The 9,987-nt window shown below is 41.4% G+C and overlaps 1 long non-coding RNA gene across 1 annotated transcript; it reads left to right on the top strand.

The window, feature by feature from the left end:
- Positions 1–6,301: 6,301 nt before the first annotated feature.
- Positions 6,302–9,511, top strand: LOC116597175. The gene is made up of 3 exons (XR_004288480.1): positions 6,302–6,536; positions 8,188–8,256; positions 9,016–9,511. It is a non-coding gene; the product is annotated as an uncharacterized LOC116597175 (long non-coding RNA).
- The last annotated feature ends 476 nt before the right edge of the window (positions 9,512–9,987 follow it).

The following is a 9,987-nucleotide window of genomic DNA, read 5'->3' as shown; positions in this document are numbered from 1 at the left end:
ACAAACTGAGGGTTGCTTGGGGAGGGGGCTTGGGGGAAGGGGGTTGGGGTTATGGACATTGGGGAGGGTGTGTGCTTTGGTGAGTGCTGTGAAGTGTGTAAACCTGGTGATTCACAGACCTGTACCCCTGGGGATAAAAATACATTATATGTTTACTAAAAAACAAAAACAAAACAACATCAAAAAAAAAAAATAAATGGGGAGAATAGTAACACTTGACTCACAGAGTTAACTAAATAGCATGTGTAAAGCACTAAGCATGAATAAAGTGCTTAGTAAGTGTTAGTTATTGTTATTTCCACCTTTAAAAAGAAAGATAGAAAATGTATACCCAGGGCTGCCTGGCTGGCTCAGTTGATAGAGCATCCAACTTGATCCTGAAGTTGTGAGTTTAAGCCCCACACTGGGTGTAGAGATGACTTAAAAATAAAATGTGTACCTAGAAACCTGTGATTTTGTATGCAACCAATCTACAGTTTAGTACTAAAATAGAAAGCATTATGGCTTTTTCCACATCATATTGTACATCAAAAATTTTATTTCTAGTCAGTTGAAAATATTAAGAATGGGAAAAGCTTGGCTTTAGAAATATGCTTCCAGGGGCGCCTGGGTGGCTCACAGGGTTAAAGCCTCTGCCTTCGGCTCGGGTCATGATCCCGGAGCCCCGGGATCGAGCCCCGTGATCCAGCCCTGCATCGGGCTCTCTGTGCGGTGGGGAGCCTGCTTTCCCTCTCTCTCTGCCTGCCTCTCTGCCTACTTGTGATCTCTGTCTGTCAAATAAATAAATAAATAATCTTAAAAAAAAAAAATCTTGAAAATCTTGAAAAAAAAAAGAAAAAAGAAGAAATATGCTTTCAGAGAGAAAATAAGTTTATAAGTATTAGATACTCGAAGTACTCCCTGAGGTTTAGCTACTAAAAGCAATGTCCAAAAAAAAAAAAACAAACAAAAACAAAAACCCTCTTTTGAATCCTAATTTATTTCAAGCCCAGTAACAGTCATCACCGATATCTATTGCAGTATCTTGCACAGTTAGGTATTCAAACATTTGCTCAATAAATAAATGAATAAAAAGTAAATTCACAGATACAGCTGAGAGTATGAAGAGAATATTTTAAATTTTTTCATTTAGCTCCAGCAAAGTAATTCCCAACCAGCAAAGTACCTACAGTTTATATAAACTGAGCTCTTTGGTCCGTAGAGTAATGTGTCACGGGAAATTATAATCATTGCTTGTACAACTGGGTATGATCCTGTAAAATTCTGCGCTCTTGGTGACAAAGGAAGGAGGCGGACAGACAGATAGATCCACAGGACAGATAGATCAGCAGGAGTTCTTCACTCCTGCTGGAGGACAAATCAAAACCAATGTCCTACCAATGGAAGATTGCTGACATTTATTTTTATGAAGGAGTTAGACAAATTTGCAAACATACTACAATTTTTAAAAAGGTGACTTACTGGGGCACCTGGGTGGCTCGGTCATTAAGCGTCTGCCTTCAGCTCCCGTCAGGAACCCAGGGGTTCTGGGATCCAGCCCTGCATACAGCTCTCTGCTCAGCGGGAGGCCTGCTTCTCCCTCTCCTGTTCCCCCTGCTTGTGTTCCCTCTCACTGTGTCTCTCTCTGTCAAGTAAATAAATAAAATCTTAAAATAAAATAATAAAAAGGTGACTTACTGCACTATGAAGAAAAAGTAAAAAGGGACCTGGTATTAAAAAGATATTTCCCTGGGATAGGAAAAGAGACAAACCATAAGAGACTCTTTTTTTTTTTTTTTTAAGATTTTATTTATTTATTTATTTGACACAGAGAGAGCACACACAGGCAGAGAGAGAGAGAAAGAGAGAGAGGAGGAAGCAGGTTCCCTGCTGAGCAGAGAGCCCGATGTGGGGCTCGATCCCGGACCCTGAGATCACGACCTGAGCTGAAGGCAGTGGCTTAACCCACTGAACCACCCAGGCGCCCCCATAAGAGACTCTTAATCTCACAAAACAAACTGAGGGTTGGGGCGGGGAGGGGAAGGGGAGGTAGGGAGAGGGGGTGGGGTTATGGACATTGGGGAGGGTATGAGCTGTGGTGAGTGCTGTAAGTGTGTAAACCTGGCGATTCACAGACCTGTACCCCTGGGGCTAATAATACATTATATGTTTCTAAAAAATAAAAAAAATTAAAAAAAAACCTACTAAGTTCCCTCATTAATAACAAGTTAAATAAAATCATTATTAACATATGGGCAAAAAAAAAAAAAAAAAAGATATTTCCCAGGGCGCCTGGGTGACTCAGTGGGTTAAAGCTTCTACCTTTGGCTCAGGTCATGATCTCAGGGTCCTGGGATCGAGCCCGCCTCAGGCTCTCTGCTCCACAGGGAGCTTGTTCCGCCCCCCCCACCCCCGCCCCGCTGGCCTCTCTGCCTACTTGTGGTCTCTCTCTGTCCAATAAATAAATCTTAAAAAAAATTTAGAAAAATAAAAGATATTTCCCTTGGGGCTCCTGGGTGGCTCAGTCAGTTAAGCATCTGACTCTTGATTTCAGCTCAGGTCATGGTCTCGGGGTTGTGAGATCAAGCCCCGTGCTGGATACCTGGGGTGTTGGTTCCACCCTGGGTATGGAGCTTGAGATTCTCCCTCTCTCCCTCTCTTAAAAAAAAAATGTGTGTGTGTGTATGCTTTTTTTTTTTTTTCCCTTTTGCCTGATTAATGTGGACTGGTTGTCCCACTAATCCGTATATATTAGTCTAAATATATTCATGTGGTAGACCACATAGTAGCCCCCAAATATGTCCATGTCTTAATTCCCTGAACACATTACCCAACATGGCAAAACAGATTTTGTAGATAGGATTAAGTTAAGGATCTTGAGTTGGGGAGATTATTCTGGATTATCTGGGTGGGGACAATGTAATCAGCAGTGTCCTAATAAGAGCGAGGCGGGAGGACCAGAGTCAGAGGAGATTAGGAGACACTGCGCCCGCTGGTTTTAAAGATGTAGGAGGGATCAGCGCAAGTCCAGGTACACAGGTAGTAGCTTCTAGAAGCTGGAAAAGACAAGGGAAAGTTTATCCCCTGGAGCCTCCAGACAAATGCAACCCTGCTGATGGCTTAATTTCATCCCAGTAAAACCCCTTTCGGACTTCTGACCTGCAGAGCTGTAGTAACATAATAAACTGTGTTGAGTCACTAAATTTGTAGTACTTTGTTTGGAAGCAAATTTCGATTAATACGTTCATTAATCTGCACCAAACCTATGGAGGCCCTAATCTGAAGTCAATACAAACGCAACTTTACCTCTACTTCTCTTGGATTACAACTGGAGTTATCCTTGGAAAAGCGATTTATTTGGGTTTGGGGCAGGAAAAAAAGATAAGATGAATCCACAGCTTCTTTTGGTATTAGAAAGTGAAGAAGTAAGTGCTCAAGGGTTGGGGGGGCATGTCAAAAGGGCACAGACACTAATCTGAAAAGGCTACCAATGGCTAAAGCTGGAACAAGTTGAACAACAAAATAATGATGGATTATAACCCCTCAAATAAAATATGTATTCTCATGACGCCACGAAGAAATAAATTAATACATAAATACATACATACATGGAGGAGAATGGACGAGTCCACTGAAGAATGTTAAAATCAATATGGGAAAGGGGTGCCTGGGTGGTTCAGTCGGTAAAATGCCTGCCTTTAGCTCAGGTCATGATCTCAGGGTCCTGGGATGGAGCCCCAGTCTGGCTCCCTGCTCGGCAGGGAGTCGGCTTCTTCCTCTCCCTCTACCCCTCCCCACCACTCGTGCTCACTCTCGTCAATAAACAAACAAACAAATAAATAAAACTGTTTAAAAAATTAATATGGGAAAGTTGGAGGAGAAGCAGACTATTTGCATAGTTCAAAGTATGTCTCCCAGGATACTTCGTAATTTAAGTGGAAATATAGTAACTCTGCAGTGGAGAAACCCTGAAGACACCAGCTTAACCAAGTAATCAAGTAATAATCACTAGTGTGGCAAGCAAAATTCTAAGATTCCTGTTCACTCCTTCCATCCTCCTTACCTTTGTTTTGTTTTGTTTTGTTTTGTTTTTTAAGATTTTATTTATTTGACAGAGAGACGGAGAGCACAGACAGGGGGGAGCAGCCGGAAGAGGGAGAAGCAGGCTCCCTGCGCAGGCTTCTGCTGAGCGGGGAGCCTGATGTGAGACTCAATCCCAGGACCCTGGGATCATGACCTGAACTGAAGGCACATGCTTACCTGACTGGGCCACCCCGATGTCCCATAAGGGCCTTTTACACCTGGGCCTGGAAATCAGAGACTCGAGGTATGAGAGGGACTATCTAGGAGGTTTACCTGCCCTTATAGATGGAAGTGCCATCAGTCAGAACTGGAGAGGAACCTGTAGGAGATGAGAGTGATCCCTGGCTGCCAGACAGTCAGGAAACAGTTCTGTCCTATAACCAAGAAACTGAATTTTGCCAACAGCCCAAGTGAACCAACAAGAGGACTACAAGGTCCAAATCTGAATGCAGCCCAGCCAACACCCTGATTTCACCCTTGGGAGACCCTGAGCAGAGAGCCCAGCCGCCCTTTGCCTGGACTTCTCACCTCTAGAAATGGAAAAATAATAAATGGGTCTAGGGTGATTTACTCCAGTGGCGGAAGAAAATTATACAACTAGCCATAACACATCTCAACATCATGCCCCGATAGGATGCTCTGAAAAGGACACATTGTGTCTGAGATTTTCTTGCCAAAACTACATTACCTCATCTAATCATGAGAAAACCCAAATGAAACCCAAATTGGGAGATACTCTACAAAATGACTGACCAGTACTCTTTTAAAAGGTTGAGGTCATAAAGAAAAGGAAAGACTGAGTGTCTGGAGTGGAAAAAGGACATTAGTGGTAAACCGATGAAATCTAAAAAGTCCATAGTTAACAACAACAACAAAAATATGACAAAACACCTGGAGCTATTTCCCTGTAGAATTGGGTTAGTCTATTTAACTATAAGCAATTTACTTGCCTAGGACTTGGTTTTTCTAATTGTTGGGTAACATGAAAAGCACATTTTATTTTAAGATAGCTCAATTTTGGAAGAGTTGGTGTGTTTTGGAAGACTCAGTATTTTTCAGTATTGTAATGATTTTGATGCAGTGTTACAGATTAATGAAAGCAAATACTATTTTTTTTTTTTTTTTTTTTAAAGAGAGAGAGAGGGTGCCTGCACAGGAGTTCATGGGGAGAGAGGCAGAGGGAGAGGGAGAGGAAGAGAATCTTAGGCGGGCTCCATGCCCAGCACAGAGCCAGAAGTGGGGTTCCATCTCGCCACCCTGAGATCATGACCTGAACCAAAATCAAGAGTTAGACCCTTAGCCAACTGAGCCACCCAGGCACCCCAAAACCAAATACTATTAATGGATATAATCCAAAAATGAAAATCTGGACAACTTAGTACATTGTGGAGGCTTTTTGTGGTTGCTGCTTTGCTGTTTGCTTTTTTTCTTTTACTTCGAATTAAGGAGTTGGCATAACCAACAAATAACACAAAAGCCCCTTTTGTAGTTTAAAAGAATGAACATTTCAGAAATTTTCTGAACTCCAGTCAGGTTAAAGAGAGGGGAGCAAAAAAGAATTCAGTAACACACCATTCAAAGAGTTTGATTCAGAAAAGATAGAAATCCTCTTCCAATAGAAGAAGAAGAAACGGACAAATGGCCTGCGGGGTCTCTGCATGAACGTTCTAAGAATGGTATCGGGAGTCTCTGTCCTTGTAATTGCTCGTTAGCTTTATTTCAGAGAAATGGACATAGACCGCAGGGACTGAATGATAGTTTATCACATCATCAGTGATTATTGTATAACCTACGCTAACTTTGCTGCTCATACATTTTAGGTAACACGATTCTTGCCTCCTTCCTCCACAGACAGAAACATAATGCTTGCCATTTCTAGCTCCAGACTGGCTTAACGGCCTCCTCTGAGGTTAATGTTAACATCGTTCTGGACAGAGTAACAGGAAGCATCTGGGTATCTCACCACAAACTGAGATGATCCATTCTTTCGCCATTTGAAGTATAAATTCTGTTGGTATTAAGTTACTTAATTGCTTCTGCTGTATACATTAATACATGTAAACATTCAGATATATAGAACATCATAAAACCTCTGGGAAAACAAAAATGATTTATGACTACGTACATATTTACTTTGTTCTTCCCAGTCAATATTTATTCTTTTTTCTTCCCATTTACTTATTTATTTTTGAAGTTTTAATTTTAATTCCGGTTAGTTAACATACAGTGTAATATTAGTTGCAGGTGTACAATGTAGTGATTCATCATTCCGTACATCGCCCGGCGCTCATTGCAACAGGTGCACTCCTTTATCCCCGTCACGTATTTCACCCATCCCCCTCACCCCCCACGCCACAAAAGCCATTCTTACAAATCTCTTGTTTTTATGTTCTAGAACCATCCATGGCTACAGCAAAACTCAGGGAATAATGTTAGTCAATTAACAGCTGCCAAGTTACCTAGAGGAGCAGATGGTATAATTGATCATATCCTACATAATGGGGGGAGGGACTACTTAAAGATATTTCCTCAAATATGCCACAGAGTTTCCACACAAAAGGCTATAATGAAAACCATATTTCTCTCCTCTTGTATGTTTGCTTTTACCTCAGGCTATTCTCTTGTATTGTATTTTTTGCTTTTTAACCTGTAGAGTTTTCAATATTAAGTGACATTAGTCATTTAAAAATAGAGTGTGCATACACTTTAAGTGGTCTTAGTAATAAAGAATGTACCACAGAGGGACGCCTGGGTGGCTCAGCTGGTTGGACGACTGCCTTCGGCTCAGGTCATGATCCTGGAGTCCCAGGATCGAGTCCCACATCGGGCTCCCAGCTCCACGGGGAGTCTGCTTCTCTCTCTGACCTTCTTGCTCGTGCTCTCTCTCACTGTCTCTCTCTCAAATAAATAAATAAAATCTTTAAAAAAAAAAAAAAGAATGTACCACAGAAATAGCCAATAGAAAAAGCACTGCTCCTGGATGTTTTAGTGAGACTATAATATGGACAGTTGGAATATAATGCTTAAGGGACTAGCATGGTTAGAATTGTACATGTATTATTTTACTAATCATCTTAGACTCTCAGTAAGATTGACAGAAAGTCCAAATTTGCTTCCTCGGAACGCTTCTCATTTAACCTATAGAATAGTCATATCTTTTTTTTTTTTGGTTTTTAAGATTTTATTTATCTGAGAGACAATGAAAGCCAGAGAGATCACAGAGGGAGAGGGAGAAGCAGACTTGCCGCTGAGTGGAGAGCCCAAAGCAGGGCTTGATTCCGGGACCCTGAGATCATGACCTGAGCTGAAGGCAGATGCTTTATGGATTGAGCCACCCAGGTGCCCCAAATAGCCCTATCCTAATTATAAAATCATCTCAAAGACATTAAACTGGTTAAGAATTCAAACTCTTAAATATTCATTAATTTAACAAATACGGTGCAGATTTTGCGGCAAGCACTGTTCTAGATGCTTAGTGAATAAAATATCTTAAAAAAAAAAAAAGAAAAAGAAAAAGAAGGATGCCTGGCTGGCTCATTTGGTAAAGCATCTGACTCTTGATCTCGACGTCATGAGGTCAAGCCCCATGCTGGGTATGGAACCTAGTTTAACCCACTGAGCCACCCAGGTGCCCCTGGAACCTAGTTAAAAAAAAAAATTAAAATTAAAAACATTTTTTAAGAAGGAAAAAGCCCCTAGCTTTTATGGAATATATATGTATGGAATATATATATAGATATATATATATCTATATATATATCTCTTAAGTAGGCTCTATGCCCAGCCCAATATAGGGCTGGAGCCACCCAGGTACCGCAGAATTTTTATTTTTTAAAGTGGGATCTGTATAAAATAAAACATCTCTAAAACAGTAATTCTTCTCTCCCTTGCCAGACGGAAGCCACTTGAGGGCAGGGGTTACTGTTTCCCCAATATCCTAACCGCAGGGCCTAGCACTCTATAAGTGATTCATAGGTACTCTTTGAATAATTACATAGCAAATCCTTTTTGCTTAAGTATAAATAGTGGTTATTGTCTGTTGTATCTGCTCGAACTTTTCAGCTTGGCTTTGAAAGTTCTCTTAATTGGCCCTACCCTACTTCTTTATTTTCCACTATTTTCCAGCACATACGCTGTCATTCTACAGAGAAAGACATACTTCTGCTTTACTTCATGCCACTTCCTCTGCCCCAGGTAAGTAAAAACCTCCTTTTAGATTCAGCAAACACTGATCTAGGATCTTCTTCGTGCCAGGACTGCTAGAGATTCCCACATACCTTCTTGACTCCACACAAGCACTCTCACCAGTTTTCAGAAGGAGCGAAAGAGGCTCCCAGAGGGGCCCAGGGTCACTCAGTGACCCAGGCGGGCCTCGACAACAACCCAAAGCAGCGTAACTCCTTGCTCTGCCCCTTCGGTTCCCTACTATGAGCCCCTGCTTGTTCCCCAGCGTTTCCCCAACCTTACTTACCTTGCACCTAGCCTCTAAGCTCCTTGTGCCCAGCTGGGTGCCCTATTTTATTCCCCCACAGAGCCTGAATGCCATGCCCAGCAAGCACTCAACTGACTGAAGGAAGGCTAAGCAATTTGGGCTGAGTCTCCTATTTTCAACTGTTACAAGTTAATCTTTGCAATAAATTCCATCTTTTTTCTTTCTTTTAAAGATTTTATTTCAAAGTACATCCAAGTACAACCTGTACATCCAAGGTCGGGCTTGAACTCCCGACACTAAGATCAAGAGTCGCCTGCTCTACTTACCGAGCCAGCCAGGTGCCCCACAAATTTCAGCTTTTGAATTAAGTTTTACCCAGTCAGAACTTAGTGCTGTGAAAAAATACTTCCCTTAGTCTTGAATACCTCACCTGAGATTTTAGTGTCTTTGACTTACAGGTAAACAATTTAATGTTCAGCTGATCTACTTCCTTCATTGACTTTAATCACAACCCTGTTCAGTTTATTTTCCCAGCACAGAAGTCCTACTGTTTCCTGGTTTTCTTTCATTCTTTGACCACACAATGGCCTCTTCACGCCTTTGAGGTATGACAAGGTAAACTTGCACAGACAACCTGCGTTTTCATGAGATAACCTATCCAGTGTCACGGGTTCTCACCAGCCAGACTTGCCCTCAACACGTTTAGCTCGGCCAGCAGTTGAGAAAAAAATAAGAAACTTAACATTTTTAAGCCCAGTGGTCTCAAGTTCTTGGGCTCCACCTCTCCGTACGTCTTCCACCAGGCCAGTTCAGACCTTTATCCTGTACCTCAACTGTAAAGCCAATGAGAGTACAAGGCCTGTCTGGTTCGCTCCTTAACCACTGCAGGATCCTACAAATTTCAGCCTGATAAGATATACGGGAGATCTTCAAACTTTTGTCCCAATCTGCCATAAAGGCACATACATGTGTTTGTAACTGAAGAGAACTGTTTCATGAAATAAACTTTGACCACAGTGACTCTGGATATTTTCTATTCTATAGCATTCTGTTCTTTTTAGTAGGTGATTAGCTGCTGAGTTGATTTCTTAAGTTCCCTGTTTCAAACACAATATATGCCACATAGCTGAGGTCAGTTCTCCGGGCAGGGTATCACCTAGCACCCTGTACAAGAAGACCCCTGTGATCATTTTCCGTTAGAGCCAAGTGCTAGGAGTCTGGGCACATAGCATGTGACCACATGCTTGTGGCTCTGTGTTGGTTAAGGCTGTCTTAGAGGAAAAATATATAGTATAAAAATTAAACTTTCATTTACTCAAGTACTCTTCAATCACAGAGAAATCTCACACAAATCTTCCAAGAAAATAATAAGTATGTAAATAGGGTTTTAACTAATTTGTTATTTGTTCTTCAATACTTTGGAAATCCATTCTAGAGTAAGGCCTCTTCTCAGTTTTCTAATTAAAGTCCTACTTTGATTAAAGTCAGTTTCT

Source organism: Mustela erminea, chromosome 8 (genome assembly GCF_009829155.1).
Source record: "Mustela erminea isolate mMusErm1 chromosome 8, mMusErm1.Pri, whole genome shotgun sequence".
In the NCBI taxonomy this organism is placed as follows: domain Eukaryota; kingdom Metazoa; phylum Chordata; class Mammalia; order Carnivora; family Mustelidae; genus Mustela; species Mustela erminea.
The sequence above is the reverse complement of the archived record's forward strand: the minus strand, read 5'-3'. Positions and strand labels throughout refer to the sequence as shown.